Source organism: Stegostoma tigrinum, chromosome 12, assembly GCF_030684315.1.
Source record: "Stegostoma tigrinum isolate sSteTig4 chromosome 12, sSteTig4.hap1, whole genome shotgun sequence".
Lineage (NCBI taxonomy): Eukaryota > Metazoa > Chordata > Chondrichthyes > Orectolobiformes > Stegostomatidae > Stegostoma > Stegostoma tigrinum.
In genome coordinates, this window is record NC_081365.1 from 82023198 (window position 1) to 82041596 (window position 18399).

At 44.0% G+C, this 18399-nt stretch overlaps 1 long non-coding RNA gene across 3 annotated transcripts in view; it reads left to right on the top strand.

Annotated features, from left to right (window-relative positions):
- LOC132210445 (uncharacterized) overlaps positions 1-18399 on the top strand; it is a 261894-nt gene that overhangs the window by 212531 nt on the left and 30964 nt on the right. The window contains exons 3-7 of one of the 3 annotated variants that reach the window (XR_009446583.1): positions 102-311; positions 3902-4063; positions 8801-8920; positions 10433-10597; positions 15021-15133. This is a non-coding gene — a long non-coding RNA (uncharacterized LOC132210445). The remainder of the gene's footprint in view (positions 1-101; positions 312-3901; positions 4064-8800; positions 8921-10432; positions 10598-15020; positions 15134-18399) is intronic. The other 2 variants (XR_009446581.1, XR_009446582.1) reach the window with 2 other exon arrangements.

Genomic DNA, 18399 nt, shown 5'->3' on the forward strand with positions numbered 1-18399 from the left:
GTGGATCTTGACCAGAAAACCATTGTTATGTTGGTGAAATGCAAACAAAAATCTATATGATGTAAACTTTATTCTCAGCTAATCCCTTTCTCAAATGAGAGATTCTGATGTTGGTTCCTGGAAAGCCTCCATGGTTGGAGGACGAGAAGCCGTATCCAATTGAAGCAGCACAGGCTTCTGCGATGACTGTGGAAACCACTGCTTATGCCTTGCTTCAAGCATTGTCAAGGAATGATATTGACTATGCAACACCGATTGCGAGGTGGCTAACGATGCAACAGAACTATGGTGGTGGATTTCACTCGACGCAGGTAAATGCTTGAGATCACAACAACAGGCATTCAGATATTTCCATTGATCATGTTACTAACTGGTGGTTGTTGCAGTTTGCAATCAAACTGGACACTGCATTTTCATCTGCAGGTTTGGTGCATTGGCACAAATACCAGTTCTTCAGTGGTGTTAATCCTTGGTTAAATTCTGACATGCACTTTGCCTGTGCATCACTTTTCCTCTTGGCATTGTCCTTGAAAAGTGCCTGTTTCTGTAAACCTTCACTTGCTTGTCACAGGATCATTGAGGAACAGCATAATAGAGTGCTATGGCAATGGAACAGACCCTTCAGCAAATTGTATGTGCCCTCACAAGATGCAAGTCCCGAACTATTCTCATCACATTTCCCAGCACTCGACCCAGAGCCTTGTATGCCTTGGCATCGCAAATGCCCAATCGAAGACTTGTTAAATGTTATCATGCTTTCTGCCTCCACCACCCACACAGTCGGTGCGTTCCACATTCTCACCACAGGTTGGGTGCAAAAACAAGTAAGTTTCCTCAAGAGATAGAAGGAACTTGCCAATGCTGGAGAATCTGAGAGAACAAGGTGTCGAACTGGATGAACACTGCGGGCCGAGCAGCATCAGAGAAGCAAGAAAGCTGACGTTTCAGATCGAGACCCTTTTTCAAAACCCAGGGAGGAGAAGGGGATTCTGTAAAAAATAGTGAGAAGTTGGGAGGCAGACAGAAGATGGAGAAAGGAGAAGATAGGTGAACTGTCCCGTGCTGTCCACTCACTGTCCCCTGCTCCAGAATCATAGAATCAGAGAATTGTACAGAATTGAACAAGCACTTCATTCCATTGTGTCTGTAACCACTGAAGCCACACTAAGTTCACATTCGGCTCATGTTCTAGCAATAGGCCTATTGCCTTGAATGTTATTTCATTTTACGTGCTGTCCCAACCCTTTTTCTTTAACGTGAAAAGATTATCCACCTCAACTGAAGTCCCAGACAATGAATTCCAACCCCCCAGCACCTTCTGGGTGTCTTTTCTTTCCTGAAATTCCTTCTGAGCTTTTAGCTTAAATGTATGTATCTCTTCCTCTACCACCACCGCCCCCCGACCGACCCCATTATGGACCTTCTTTTTACCTCGCCCCTACCCATATTAATCTAAACAATTTTTTCAGGACCTCCTTCAACCTTCTCTACTCGAAAGAAAACAATCCAACCTTATCCAGATAAAACAGTGATGCTAGAGACAATGGGAACTGCAGATGCTGGAGAATCCAAGAGAACAAAGTGTGGAGCTGGCTGGACACAGCAGGCCAAGCAGCATCTCGGGAGCACAAAAGCTGATGTTTCAGGCCTAGACCTTTAATCAGAGATCGGCAACAGTGATGCTGCCCGGCCTGCAGTGTTCCTCCAGCTCCACACTGTGTGATCTCAGACTCCAGCATTGGCAGTTATTGCGAACGCAAACTTATCCAGACTCTCCAAAGAGTTAAAATGCTTCACCCCCTCAGAACATCCTGATGAATGTCCTCCACACATGCTCAAATGCAAACACCTCCTTTCTATAATGGAGAGACCAGAACTGCACTGAGCACTTCAGCTGGGGCCTAACAAAAGTCCTGTACAGCTCTTGAGCCAGATGCTTTCTGAACTGTCCCTTTAAGCTGCCATTCCATGTTCAGGAATCTGTGGACAAGCACCCCAAGATCACACCATTCCTCTGATCTTCCTAGTGTCCTGGCATTTCTTTGAATGATTCCTTGCCTTGTTAGTTTGTCCAAATTGCCTTATTGATCAGGGTTAACATTCCATCTCCCGTTGACCTGCCCATTTGACCAATCTGTAACTTTGGATTCAACTTGCTGTATTTTCCTGGACCCCCCGAGCTTTACCTTCTTTGCCACGCTCCCATTTGGGACCCTGTCCAAGTCTTTGCTGAAATCTATTTTCACTACATCAACTCCCATCTGCACACTCTGTCACCTCTTCGAAAGAATCATCTAAGTTTGTGAGGCGTGACCTCCCTCTGACAAAGCTATGCTGACGGTCGCTGATCAGACCCCACTTCTTGAAATGGAAATTACGTCTGCCGTTCAGAATTTTCTCCAATATTTTCCTATCTACTGATGTGATACTCACCGGTCTGTAATACTCTGCCTTATGTTTGTCACGCATTTTGATAAGTGGAACTATGTTACCTGTTCTCCAGTCCTTTGGTACTTTTGAAAGCTCTGTATGAGGGCGAGTGGAATTTTTTCTCTCATCTCCCTGGGCATTGTGGCATACACCTCATCCAAACCTGGGATTTGTCCAATTTTAAATTCACCAAAACACCTAACATCTCCCCGGTCTCTGTTAATTCTGTCCGAGAATTGTGTGCTCCTTCTCACATGTAAAAGCTGATGTGAAATTCTCGTTTAACACCTGACATTGCCCTCCAGTTCAAACCGTTCATTTGCCTCTTCATCCCTAATGAGACCTGGTTTTCCCTGGGTTTTCTCTTTCCCTCTGAGACACTTGTAGAAGATTTTGAGATTCTCCCTCATCCTAATCTTGGTCACCAGTGTTCTGTTGCCCTGTATTTGTTCTCTGATTTGCTGTGACGAGATGCCCCTGCACACTATACATCATCATCATCATGGTGGTTTCTCGCAGATATGGATGACACTCTCCCACTCTCAGGCTGAATTGACCGCCGGCTGCACAGACCGATGCAGCTACCGTCGGCTCTGTTGCACTCGGGGCAGAAGGCAGTCGTGGGAAGGGGTGAGGGAGGTGTTGGTGTGGCTGCATGGCTTCCGCTGCTTCCAAAGGCAAGCCGCAAAGTTTTTGATGCCTTCCCAGGTGCTCTTCAGGCTTTGGGCCGTCTTAGGCTGGCGATTCCCAGGTGTCTGCAGGAATGTCGCACTTCACCATTGAGGACTTGAGTTTATCACCGAGTGCCTCCTCTGCACATCTGGGTCTCGCCTGCTTTTTTGAAGCTGGGATGAGAACATGGGGAGAGTCTCGTGTCAGTCATACAGATGAAGTGTCCAGCCCATTGTAGCTGATCGAGGATGGTCAGGGCCTCAGTGCTGGGGATGTTGGCCTGGTTGACGTTAGTGCGTCCACAGGGGCTCTTGTTCCCTTGATGACTGTTATACACCTCCCTATTCCTTTTTATCTGGTCAAAGAACAAAGAAAATTACAGCACAGGAACAGGCGCTTCGGCCCTCCAAGCCTGCGCCAGATCCTATTGAAAGTAGCGTGTTGATGCATTTGTGTAATGATTGTGTTTTGTTTGAGTCCTAACATTCAAAGCAGTGTAAGAATGGCTTTGTGCAGCAGGCAAGGTGTCATGAGATTGAGCCTTCATACACTTGCAAGATGTTGAAAATTTGCCATTATTTATTAAAACACTGATAAATTTCCATGATCAACATTTCTGTTACACTGCAATGATTATCCCGTGGCATGTAAAATCAGAAAGATGCGATAAAATGAGACTGGGTCATGCCCTAGTCTTGCGGAGTTGGGTCAGCATGCAGGGAGAATGTTTGCATTTCATGTATGTGGAAGTACTGAAATATTTCCATGAATCTAAAAGTCACTTTTCCCTTCATTGAAGGACACAATCATTGCCTTGGAAGCTTCATCATGATATGACATTGCATTTCTGAAGAGGGAAGAAGAAATCAACATGCAAATTCAATTCCATAGTTTTGGAAGTCCCATTGAGAACACGATTCATGTGTGCTGGCATAATGCTCTGACCGAGAAAGAATCGAAGGTGAGTTTGTAGTTTGGAAGATCGCAGCAATTTATGCATCAACTTGTTCATCAATAATGTTCCATTGCTTTCAAACTGCATTTTCCACTCTGCAAGATAATAACTGTTAGAACAAGCAATAGGATGGGTAGATGGGCTATGGGGAATGCAATGGCACAAAACCCAATCCATTCGACAACATATTTCAGATATGTCGACAAATTAAATATTCCAGCAGAGGGATAAAACAAGGAAGATGAGAGTGAGGAGGCAAGAGTTCTGATGACAAAAGAACACGAACTTAACTTGATCCATTTGAGCAAAAAAGCAGGCACACAAACACATAATCAGCTAACAATGCACATGTGCAACGGAGGCTACAGGGGGACTAAGAATGCCGAATTGTTGTCGTGCGTATTGCTGAAAGGGTGATTGAAACAGATTCTGTGGTAAATTTGAAGAAATACAGATAATGCATCTCAGGATGTTGGAGAAAGAACATTTATGGACTGAGGCAAATTGTATTGCCCTTTTCAGGAGTTATTTGGGTCAAAATGAATTCAAAGACTTTCCTCTGTGCTGAAAGCTTTAGCTCAGTTGCAGCTGGATCACAATTTCTGTTCCTGGTAGTATTTAGCAAACTGTTAAAAGTGAATGTCACTGCACAGAATTCCAAACATGACTCCAATCAGTCGAGAAAATATCCAAGGGGTATGATGAGTTGTATCCTCTCTAGTTGAACAATGCAGCTACAGATACAATGGAGGCACTGATGATAATCTTCCAAGAATCCTTAGATTGTGGAAAATTCTCAGAGGATTGAAAGATTGTGAACATAACACCTTTATTAAAAAGATACTTCAATAAAATAGTGAGCAAGTATTGCCAATTTAGGTCAACCTGGGAAGATGTTCATGCCGGCAATGAAAGATGAAATAACAGGGTACTGAGTGTGCTATAACATCCTACAGAGTTAACATCCTTTCATAACGGGGAAATAATACTTGACAAACTTGCTACAGTGCTTTGAGAAGGAAACAAACATAACTGACGAAGGACCACCAGTTGATGTCGTACATTGAGATTTCAACAAAGCATTTGATAAGGTACAGCTCATAAGGTGTCTCAAAAGAAAAGAGCCCACGTGTTCAAGCGTAGTATGTTAGGATGGACAGAGGACTGCATCGTACATAGAAGTAGAGTCGTAGCAGCAAGATGGTAACTGACAAGTCATGTACAGCCACAGAGCGAATGCTGCGGATGCCATACACCTCATGTTGACTGGGTTGATTTCGGAAATGGCGTAGGGGATTGCCATGCTTAGGAAAGCTGGGCGGGCTGGGACGACATTCATTGGAGTTTATAAGATTGAAACAAATCTTATTTTTTCAACATTTAAGATGCTTAAGAGGCTTGATAGTGTTTATCCGTAGAGATTACTCCCATTGTGAAAGATTTTACGACCAGAGGCCACATTTTCAAATTGGTTGCCTATTAATTTAGGGGAAGAATTACTTCTTTCAGGTTGTAGCAATCTATTGAACACTTTGGCAGAGAAGGTTTTAGAGGTAATGCCATTAATTATATGCTCGGCTGAGATGGCCAGGTTAATTGTTAAATCAAGGAACAACGACAATGAGAAAAGGGTAGTCTTTACAGCGGAAGATACTTCAAGGATCCCCTTATTACTAAAGAATACAGGGAGGAATTAAACACATCACTACCACACCATCACTACCATGAGAGAAGTTGTAGTAGACAATCTAATGGAGTAAAAGCAGATTAGACTCTTTGCCGTGATAGTTTACTTTCTAAGATTCTGAACAATGAGCTTCAGAGTCGGTGTATGCATTGATTGTAATTTCCCAAAAAGTTTTAGATTCGAGAGTAGCATCTGAGGGCTGGAAAAATGCTGATGTGACATTCCTATTTAAAAAAGAAAGAGGCAAAAAGAAGATAACTACAACCGAACCAGCCTAACATCTATTGTTGGAAATATGTGGTGATCAACTGTGAAGAAAATAATAGCAGGACATTTGGAAAATCAGAATCTAATCAAACAGAATCACCACAGCCTGCTGAAAGAGAAATTATGTCTGGCTAATTTGTTTGGGTTTTTGGAGGAAGTTTTGGAAGGAGAATTAATAGAGGAAAACCAGTAAATGTGTTGTGTTTGGACTTGGAGAAAGCATTTGAGAATGTACTCAAAAGTAATAAGCTGAGAGCTGAGGTTTTGAAGGTAGTATATTGCGATGGTTCAGTATGCTTTGCATGTTCTGGAAGGAGAGATCACATCTCGAGTGAAATGCACCAAATGACTATATATTTTGGGGAACTTGGTGGCAATGTGGCAAGTCAGCGCAGAGGGTAAGAGGTGCCATTTGCTTGCTTTTTTTTGCCTGATAGTTCGTCAGCAGTTTTTGTTGAGACAGGGTGAATTGAAGCCAGAATCAGGGACCTAGAGGGTGAACCAGGTTCATTGGTTGGTGATCGCTACTGGTTTAAGAATCTATTATCGGTAGCTTTCAGATTGAAAGTAAATCGGAGAAATATTTACAGGCTACAAACTAAAAGACCAGAATGTTTTCAAATCAAATTAAGATCCAAGTAATTGAAATGGAGATGCCAGGCCAGATGATGATTTATTCCTACATGACGGGGGAGTGGTCAGACCCCATACTCCAGCTCAGGGTTGATGAACTGGAATCTCAGTTTCAACCAATCAACAAATCATGTGGGGCAGAGTTACCAGGGAATGCTGTGCTTCAGGAGGCAGTCACACACCTTAGATTAACTAGCTGAAACTCGGTCAGTGGCCAGAGACGTGAGAGTGTGACAAAGAACAGGGCAGGTGGCAGGATCCAGGATGTAGTGCAGAAGGAACCTTGGCCTTTGATCTTATCTAACAGGTTTGAGATTCTTTCTTCCTGTGTGGATGAGAGTGCAGGGTATAGGGAAGATGAGTAAACTGACTGTAGCACTGTGGTACAGGGGGGACATTCAGGAGGGGATAAAAAGTGAAATGTAGTTATAATCAGAGGTAGTGTAGTTTGGGGAATGAACACTGTTCGTTGTTACTAGGATCGAGAGTCTCGAAAGTAGTGTTGCCTGCCTGGTGCCCAGGTTCAGGATATTCCATCTCGGCTACAAAGGAACTTGAAGTGGGAGGAGTAGAAATCCAGCTTTTGTGGTCCACACAGGTACCATTGATATGGAAGAAAGAGGAAAGAGGTTCTGCTGAGGGATTATGAGCACTGAGGTGCTGAATGAGAAAGCAGAACCAGAATGGTAATAATCTCTGGATTATTATCTGAGCAATTTGGCACGGTGTGAGCATCATTATAGATGCAAATGCATTGTTCAAATGGTGGCATGGCAGAAATGTGTTTGAATTCATGGGACATTGGCATCGGTATGGGGAAGGAGGGAGTCGTTCTGTTGTTATAGGCTCGACGAGAATAATTTTGGGACAAGTATCCTGGCAAAATACAGAGCTCGGTCTTGGGGTAGGGCGTTAAAATAAAAAGTGTGGAGCGGGTGAGCTCAGTTGCATGGAAAATTGTGGAAAGAGTTAGAAGCTGGTAAGTGCTCAGCAAAGTTTCCAGAGCAAGTAATAGGACAAAAAGTATCGAAATGGTCAGGAATCTCACTTCAGCTGCAGCAGATAAGAAGGGTGGCTGTAAATGCCAGACTGAAGATCTTGTATTGAATTGCAGGGAGTGTATGAAACAAAGTGAATGAGTTTGTGGAGCAGATTGAAATTGACAGATACATCACTCTGGGTATCACAGAGAGGTGGTTGTTAGGGGATAAGTGTTGGGAACGAAATAGCCAATGATTCATGTCCGATAGAAAGAACAGGCAAGTGGACCGAGATAACAAAGCGTGGAGCTGGATGAGCACAACAGGCCAAGAAGCATCTCAGGAGCGTAAAAGCTGACGTTTTGTGCCGAGACCCTTCTACTTCTGTGTGTTCGTCCTGCTGTGTTCATCCAGCTCCACACTTTGTTATCTTGGATTCTGAAGCATCTGCAGTTCCCATTATCTCCGATACAAATGGACAGAGATGCCAGGGTTGGCTTGTCAGTAAGAAATGAGGTCGCGCTGAAGGAACCACAGCTCTTGTGCTTGTTTATTCATGACTTGGAGGAAAGAGGTGCATGTGCTGTGGCTAAATTTGTAGATGACTGAAAAAATATTGAGAAAGACAAGGCATGGCACAGAAACAGAGATTTACCAGGATGTGACTTGGATCGGAATGTATTAGCTACAAGGTGGGTTTGGTGGAAATGTTGTGTCGTGATAAATGTAATGAGATCAACCATGATCTCAGCGAATGATGGAGGAAATTCAATGGGCCAAATGACTTTTTTTCCTGAGTCTTCTTGTTTGACAATGCATTCATGAAGGCGTTTTTTTTTCTCTCTTGGATAAGATTTGAAAATGAAATGTATACACTTCCTTTTCATCTGGGAATAAATAACTGTTCTGAACGATTTCCATTGACGAATAGCAATCTGACAAGCATCACAATGTAAAGAGATTTTTAGCTTCTTTTTAATTGTAAATGTATTCTTTGGAATTAATTCGGCATATATTATTTACGTCTCAGGAAGTATGTTCATCACTGCATCTCAAAAAGTGGTGTGTTGTGTGACAACAGCTTTTTAAAGATCACTTCAATGGTTGTAACACGCATTAAATTACACTGTTGGCCAATCTGTCCATGATTATTTCATTATCTTATGTTTCAAACAGACAAGGAAATATTGGTGATGCAATGAAGAGTTTGATTCTCAAATATAATTGTTGTCATAGCTTCCGCTTGGAAGAAAGATTCACATCAAGTTGACTGGTCAAGTAAATGGGACACTGACTGTGAGTACTTTGAATGTTCGAGTTATTCCTAAAATGAAAGTTATGACCTTGATGATTTCTCTTTCATACAGATCTGAAGAGACTATTTTAAAATATCCTCTAGGTTAGTGGTTCAGGCATAAAAGTGCAATATGTATATTTAAGTATATACATGTACATGCGTAATCTGAAAAGATAATGAGTATAAATCACTTGTTGCAAGGTGAGAATGAGTTATCCAGATAGTAAGAACTGCCAATGTTGGTGTCTGAGATAACACATTGTGGAGCTGGAGGAACACAGCAGGGCAGGCAGCATCAGAGGCTCAAGAAAGGTAAGGTTTTGGGTCAGGACCCTTCCTCAGAAATGGAGGGTGGAAGGGAGCTCAGAAACAAACAGTGTGGAGGGGGAGGAGGTGCTGGGGAAGGTAGGTGGGATGGTGATAAGTGAGTACTATCCAGATTGGAACAGATTTCCCCCAGCGGGTATTGAATATGAATTCCAAATCACTCTCAAAATCTTAGTGACTGTTAACATTCATGTTTTTTGTCTGTGTGTTTCAGTAATTGCATGACAGTTTGAATGGTTCTTTGAGAGTGAGGAACCTATGGACTCTCACACACCAAGATGGAATTTAGTTCAAAGAGTGACTTCAAAATAGTTGCTTGCTTTTAAAATCTTGACCATTTTTGCTGTCCAGTTGAATGAATTTAGCTTCATACTGCTTCAATAGGAATTAGTGTTTAATAGGAACATATTTGTGAAACTTACAGTTCCGTAAGTTTTAGCATAAACTGGTGCAGCCTTTCGGTGCTTGCAAAAAGGCTCACCTCTCCGTTAAGACCGAAGGAAAATTGGAGTTTAAAAGTAAGTTCACCCGCTGTCAGGGAATGAAATGATAATGTTGACTCAAATGTAATTTTTAAGAAAGTAATATATTTGTGAAACACTAAACTCCAATTAAAATTTGGATCTGCTTGTTTTACACATGGTTGGATATTGGATTCATTTTAAATGAGGGTGAAGATCACTTTAAATCCAGCATATTTGTGAAGAAAAGAAATAGCATGTCAAATAAAATTAACTGCATGACTCTACATAGCCCTATATGTAGAATTTCGTTCTGAACTATGAGACAGTTATGATCCCGTACTCCCTCAGTGCTCATGGCAAGACTAAGACTCCTGTTTGACGTGCTATGCACTGCATGGAATGGCGGCGACATCAGATTCATTGATGCTTGAGAATCAAAAGAATATGACGATAAGATTTAAAATCAAAATCTCATTGAACACTTCAAGGAATGTATTACAGGAAGGTGGGGAAAGCATGTATGACTAATAGAAGGTGGTGGCACAGATCAAGTAGACCTGTGTGCTAAAACTTATGACAAATTTCACATTGAATGGAACAGTTTAAACAGGCTGGAGGAAGCAGACATGCCAGTTCAAACTTGTTGAATTTGTGCATTCTGTTCGTAAACATCAGCAAAATTGTGGGAAACATGTTTATTCCTTCTCTTTTATTGCACAGAACCATACAATTAGACTGTTTTGATGAGGAACTTAAAGATTACGAGTCCCGTCCGTTTGACTCAGAGTTTGGTACCATAGGTTGGTACGATCTTCGTTGGAGAAGGAAAAGGGATGTTCCAGATACAGAAAATAGTCAAACCATTTACTACAAAGTCCGTTTCTGGTTTGTATTAATTAATGCAGTTAACATTTTTAGATCGATATGATTGCACAATGGAGTCAATAAGAAAATTCCATCTGATATTCCACAAATTTTAACCGGATATTAAAGCCGCTGATTTCTTTTTCATGCTGTCTGCTGCTTTTAAGAATGGTTGCCTCACTGTCGAAATGTTTAGCTTTGACTCCATGGCTTCTTCCATTAGCTCACATTGAAACACATGTTTCTTCAGCCAAAAATGTTCGTTTACCCGGTGTAGCTCGACCAACCTTCCCCTGTGGTCGTTCCCCTGAAATCCCCTGCGGTCGCTCCCCTGAAAAACAAGTATACCGTTTTGGATACTGTTCCGGGGGACGACTTAGCAGGGGCATGCAGTAGGGTGCAGGTCTCTGGCACAGAGTCTGTCCCTCTTGCACAGAAGGGAAGCGGGGATAGGAAGAGAGTGATAGTCATTGGGGACTCAATAGTTGGAGGGACTGATAGAAGATTTGCCGGGAACGAAAGAGACTGACGATTGGTGTGTTGCCGACCAGGAGCCAGGGTCCGTAATGTCTCGGATAGTGTGTTTAGGGTCCTGAGGGGAGAGGGTGACCAGCCCCAAGTCGTGGTCCACGTAGGCACCAGCGACGTAGGTAGAAAGAGGGATAGGGATGCCAGGCAGGATTTGAGGGAGCTAGGGTGGAAGCTGAGAGCTGGAACAAAGAGCGTGGCCATCTCTGTTTGTCACCCGTACCACGTGATAGCGAGGCAAAGAACAGGGAGAGATTTCAGCTGAAGACGTGGCTGCAGGGATGGTGCAGGTGGGAGGGCTTCAGGTACATGGACAATTGGGGCTCATTCTGGGGAAGGTGGGACCTGGACAAACAGGACGGTCTCCACTTGAACCAGAGGGGCACGAATATCCTGGGTGGGAAATTGGCTAGTGCCATTCGGGTGGATTTAAACGAGCTCAGAAGGGGGATGGGAAACTGAGGTGTAGTCCTAGTACACAGGAGGATGAGCGTAGGGAGGACATGGTCAGGACCTCACTGTCACAGGAGTGTGCTGGCAGACAGCAAGCTGGATTGAAGTGTGACGACTTTAATGCCGGGAGTATCCGGAATAAGTTAGGTGAGGTTGCAGCTTGGATAGGTACCTGGGACTTCGATGTTGTGGCCATTTCGGAGACATGGATAGAGCAGAGTCAGGAATGGATGTTGCAGGTTCCAGGGTTTAGATCTTTGATTAAGGTCTGGGAAGGTGGTAAAAGAGGGGGAGGTGTGGCTTTGTTGGTCAAGGACAGTATAACGGCGGCTGAAAGAACCTTTGAGGACTCGTCTACCGAGGTGGTATGGGCTGAGGTTGCCAAGGAAGGTTTGTCGACTGAGTCAGTATGGGTGGAAGTTCGGAACAGCAAGGCAGCAGTCACCTCACTGGGGGTTTTCTACGGCCCCCAAATAGCAGTTGAGAGATCAAAGAACTCATTGGCCGGCAGATAGTTGAAAAGTGCAAACGTAGCAGGGTTGTTGTTCAGGGTGACTTCAACTTTTCCAATATAGATTGAAACCTCCTCAGTGCAGATGGTTTGGATGGAGCCGTTTTTGTCAGGTGTGTTCAGGAGGGTTTCCTTACTCAGTATGTGGACAGGCCGACGAGGCGGGAGGCCATTTTGGATTTGGTGCTCGGCAATGAGCCAGGACAGGTGTCAGATATCGTGGTGGGAGAGCACTTTGGCGACAGTGACTACAACAGCCTCACATTTACCATAGCCATGGTAAGGGAAAGGAGCAGTTACCAGGGGAAGATATTTAACTGGGGAAAAGGAAACTATGATGCTATCAGACAGGAGTTGGGAAGTACAGATTGGGAGCAATTGTTCCACAGAAAGGGCACAGCAGACATGTGGAGCTGTTCAAGGAGCAGTTGTTGCGAGTGATGTATGAATTTGTTCCTCTGAGACAGGTAAGAAGGGGTAAGATTAAGGAGCCTTGGATGACGGGTGCAGAGGTGCTTCTTGTCGAAAAGAAAAAGGCAGCGTACGTAAGGTGGAGTAAGTGAGGGTCTAGCACAGCTTTAGAGTATTACAGGCCTGCTCGGAAGGAGCTCAAAAGATATTGCCTGTACAATTGTTAGCTGTTACAACCTTTGTGTCCACGCTTGCTCATTCAATTGTGTCAAGATGCCAGCAGTGAGTGTACCTTCTCCATCCCCTAATGCCGTCAGCTCACACAAGACATAGTCCTTACTTAAAATCTTCTGATCAAACAAAGTTCGTTGTTTTGGACATTTTAGTTACCTGTCATGAAACGAAAACTGATTCTGACTGGCGTGAACTGCAGTGCAAATGAATATAATCTGCGAAACGAGATTCCTTATGGGCTTGCATCCGCTAGAAATGATTGCTTTTCAAAGACGTTGCATACATACATTTATTTCTCTTATCACGTTAGATTATATTTTTGTTTGTGCGTGTTGTGTGGGCTTCCAGTCAGGCCCATAAACACAGGTTGATGCAGTCACTGTTATAACACGGTATTGAAGGAGAATTTGTGATCTTTGGAGTTTCATTCCAGTGTATGAAGGAGTGCATCATCAAACCACTCCAGATCTCTACTGGTGACTATATTGTTTCAAGTTTTCAAGTGTTACCGATGGTCACATAAAATATGGCCTTTTTGTTGTTGCGCTATTCATCTTAACTGCACCATATCTAGTATTTAGGCTTGGAAACAATTTTGATTTTTTTGATTTACTTATTCAAAATCATTTATGATTGTTGTCATGATATCTACGATATGTTATTTTGATTGGACATAGAGGATTGGATCTGTCTTACCCCAACTATTAATGGAAATAATGTATGCGCTTATAAAACCCCTTCTGGGCAAGGTAGTTGCTCAGTGGTTAGAGCTGCTCATGCACTGGGGAGCCAATTGAGATTCCAGTCTTGGGTAACGATCTGTGTGGAATTGACATGTCCTCCCCGCGTCTGCGAGGGGCTTCTGCCAGGTGCTGCAGTTTCCTCCCATTGTTCAAAGATGTGCAGGTCCTTATATGTGATTTGTGAAGCATTTCTTAAATGTTTCAATCCTGCCAGCATCCAGTGCCTTGGACAAAATAACTGGAGGTGAATAAAAGATACTGTGCCTTTTGACACCATTTCCTGCTGGATTTTCATCAATCCTGCTTTATATCGGTGACAACTTCCATGACCTTTTTTGATGCTCTGTCTGAATTGACAGTCTAGTTCCAAATATTTGTTGTGTAGTATTACAAGGTCTCTGTTACAGCATACCCATGAATGCCCACTTCAAAAGATACTTCCATATCATAGAATCCCTACAGTGTGGAAACAAGCCCCTTTTGACCCAACAAGTCCACAGCCACCCTCCAAAGAGCATCTCACCCTGACTCATTCCCCGACCCTTTCCTCAGTAACCGTACGTTTCCCATGACTAACACACCTAATCTACACATCCCGAAACACAATGGGCAAGTTTGGCATGGCCCATACACCGAGCCTGCACATCTTTGGACAGTGGGAGGAAACCAGAGCACCCAGCAGGAACCCATGCAGGCATGGGCAGAATGTACAAACTCTGCACAGAAAATCACGCAACGGTGGGATCGAACCTGGGTCCCTGGCGCTGTGAGTCAGCAGTGCTAACCACTGAGCCACCGTGCTGCCCTTGGAGTTAGACAGAGCTTGCTTGTTCTTGGGTGGCCTCAAACTGCCAACCTCCACTTAGTGGCAAAAGTGCTGACCAACTGCACTCATCTTCACTGGTTTTTGCTTTGTATCATTGAATTCAATCCTTCAAACTCTATGATAAATATTTAACTTTCCATTGATATGTGAACGTTGTTTTTAGTACACAGTATTGGTTTATTATGTTTCATTGGTACATAATGAATATTGTATGTAAATGCAAATGGGCAAGTTGGTAACGATGCAGTCCGCAGACCTGGAGGATAATAACACTGTCCTTCAATCGCCCACGATGCCCTCTGCAAATTGGTAGAAAACAAAAATTTCTATAAAATTAATCTCTCCTCCCGTCAGTCGATCAAAATTAATTCAGAATTTTGTACAGGCCAATAACTGTAAGATTACACGGGCCTAAACAAAACTACTGGCTCATATTAGTTCAGTAAAGTGAAAGGGCAACAATAGAGGCAGTAGGAACTGCAGATGCTGGAGAATCTGAGATAAGAAGGTGTAAAGCTGGATGAACACAGCAGGTCAAGCAGTATCATCCAGCTCTACACCTTGTTATCTCAGATTCTCCAGCGCCAATTTTCTGAAGTAGGGTCTCGTCCCGAAACATCAGCTTTCTTGCTCCTCTGATGCTGCTTGGCCTGCTGTGTTCATCCAGCTCTCCACCTTGGGCAACAATAGAGTATGCTTTAAGTCACTAGATATGTTACGTGGGTTTGTCTTCCTTAGGGTGGAGTTAGTGGAACCGAAAAAGATGTCTCCCTCACAGCGTTTGTGACAAAAGAATTGCATCGTTCCTTGGCGGCCTTTCAACAGAAGAATATTCAGAGATTTCCCGAGTGGTAAGAATGTAACTTCTTTTACTTCTCTTTATCTCACTTTTTCCAAAATTGGAAAATAGATTTTAGAAATAACATCGAGCTGATGAAGTGTGAAAAGAAGAATAATTCCAAGCAGTGGTGGGAGTTGGTCAGTGAGGTGGGAGGAGTGGATAGGTGGGAGAGAAGGCGGACAGGTCATGGAGGCGGGGATGAGTGGAGGAACTAGTCTTGGGATGAGGCTGGCGGGTGGGGAGATTTTGAGGGTGGCAAAGTCCATATTGAAGCCATTGAGTTGGAAGCTCCCGAGGCGGAATATGAGGTGCTGCTCCTCTAGTTTCTGGGTGGTGTGATTGTGACACTGGAAGAGGCCCAGGATGGACATGTCGTCCAGGGAATGGGAGGGGGAGTTGAAGTGATGCAATGATTTGGATATGAAAACAGGTGTGGTTAGTAAGTTGCCCAATGATTGAAGGTGTAGTAGCCAGCCAAGGAGGTCACCTCAGAATGCAATGGGACATTGACAAGGGCCAATAAACTGAGGAGTGGCAGATGGAGTTGAAGTTAGACAAATGTGAGGTGCTCCCTTTTGGAAAGGCAAATCAGGGCAGCACGTATACACTGAAGGTTGTGGGGAGTGTTGCTTAATAAAGAGACGCTGGAGTGCAGTTTCGTAGTTCCATCAAAGTACAGCCACCGGTAGAAAGGATATGAAGGAGACATTTGGTGTGCTCGCCTTTATCGGTCAGTGCATTTAGAATAGGAGTTAGGAGATCACTTAGCAGCCATGTAGGACGTTGGTTCGGCTGCTTTTGGAATACTGCAATCGCTTTTGGTCTCCTTGCGAGAGGAAGGATGTCGGCGCAACATTGAGGGCCGAAGGGCCTGTTCTGCGCTGGATTGTTGTATGTTGTAAACTTGAAAGGGTTCAGAGAAGATCTATAAGGATGTTACCAGCATCGGAGGTTGAAGGTATACCGTGGGCTTGAACAGGCAGCGATTACTTGGAACTTTGGAGTTCAGGGCTGACCATATAGAAGTTTGTACAATTACGAGGGACGTGGATAGAGCGAACAGCCAAGATCTTTTCCCCAGGTTGCTGGAATCCAAAACTGGAGAGAATAGGTTGAAAATGAGAGAGGGAAGATTTAAAATGGACCGGATTTTTTTCATAGTGGTGCATGTATGGAATGAGCTGCCAGAGGAAGTGGTGGAGGCTTGTACGTTTAAAAGGCATGTGGATGGGTATAATAATAGGATGGGTTGAGAGGAATATGGGCCAAATGCTGGCAAATGGGACTAAATTAATTTAGGATATCCGGTCAACATAGACAAATTGGGCCAAAGGATCTGTTTCCCTACTGTACATCTCTCTGACTCGAAGTGTCTTTTTTCTGAACCACGTGGCCCATAATTAGAAAAACTTGAATCAGGATTTGGGAATGTGACAATTCTAATTGGATCTGTTTGATGAAATTAACTCTGTAGGTAATGGTGGTTGAATTATGATTTATAAAATTTGAGTTTATTGCAGCATCTTATAGATTAGAGGAGACACAGGTCATCAAAATTGAAAATCAAAACTTGGTAAAATTTTGCATTGGAAATACATGACCAGCCATTGGAGGAGATTCATGACCATTGCATTCAAGTGAGAACAACAAATGCGATTCAGTGACTCAGTGAAATGGGATGCAGTGACTGAGATAAATGGGATGCAGTGACTGAGTGAACTGGGATGCCGTGACTGAGATAAATGGGATGCAGTGGCTGAGGGTAATGGGATGCAGTGACAGATGGAAATTGAATGCAGTGAGAGAGTAAAATTGGATGCAATGACGGTGGGAAATGGGATGCAGTGACTGAGAGAAATGGGATGCAGTGACTGAGGGAAATGGGATGCAGTGACTGAGTGAAATGGGACGCAGTGACTGAGGAAATGGGATGCAGTACCTGACGGAACTTGAATGCAGCATCAGATGAGAAACGGGATGCAGTGACTGTGTGAAATGGGATGCAGTGACTGGGTGAAATAGGATGCACTGAATGAGTGAAGTGAGATGCAGTGACTGATGGAAAGGAGATGGTGACTGAGTGAAATGTGATGCAGTGACTGAGTGAAATGTGATGCAGTGTCTGCGTGAAATGGGATGCAGTGTCTGCGTGAAATGGGATGCAGTGTCTGCGTGAAATGGGATGCAGTGTCTGCGTGAAATGGGATGCAGTGTCTGCGTGAAATGGGATGCAGTGTCTGCGTGAAATGGGATGCAGTGTCTGCGTGAAATGGGATGCAGTGTCTGCGTGAAATGGGATGCAGTGTCTGCGTGAAATGGGATGCAGTGTCTGCGTGAAATGGGATGCAGTGTCTGCGTGAAATGGGATGCAGTGTCTGCGTGAAATGGGATGCAGTGTCTGCGTGAAATGGGATGCAGTGTCTGCGTGAAATGGGATGCAGTGTCTGCGTGAAATGGGATGCCGTGACTGAGTGGCATTGGGTGTGGTGATTGATGGAAATACATTCACTGTCTCAGTTGAATAGGATTCACTGTCTCCGTTAAATGGGATGCAGTGACTGAGCGACATGGGTTGCAGTGACTGAGCGACATGGGATGCAGTGACTGAGCGACATGGGATGCAGTGACTGAGCGACATGGGATGCAGTGACTGAGCGACATGGGATGCAGTGACTGAGCGACATGGGATGCAGTGACTGAGGGAAATGGGATGCAGTGAATGAGTGAAGTGAGATGCAGTGAATGAGTGAAGTGAGATGCAGTGACTGATGGAGATTGAATGCAGTGTCTGATGCAAATGGGATGCACTGACTGAGGGAAATGGGATGCACTGACTGAGGGAAATGGGATGCACTGACTGAGGGAAATGGGATGCACTGACTGAGGGAAATGGGATGCAGTGAGTGATGGAAATGGGAGGCAGTGATTGAATGAAATGGGTGCAAGTGACCGTGGAGATGGGATGCAGTGACTTGGGGAAAGGAGATGCAGTGACTGTGGAAACGGGATGCTGTGACTGAGGGTAACGGGTTGAGGCGGCTAAGTGAAATGGGACGCCGTGTCTCTGTGAAATGTGATGCGGAGACTGTGGGGAAATGGACGCAGTGAATGAATGAAATGGCATGCAGTGACTGAGTGAAATGTGATGCGTTGACTGATGGAAAGGAGATGCCGTCACTGTGGGAAATGGCATGCAGTGACTGAGTGAAATGGGAAGCTGTGAATGAGTGAAATGGGAAGCTGTGAATGACTGAAAGGAGATGCAGTGACTGATGG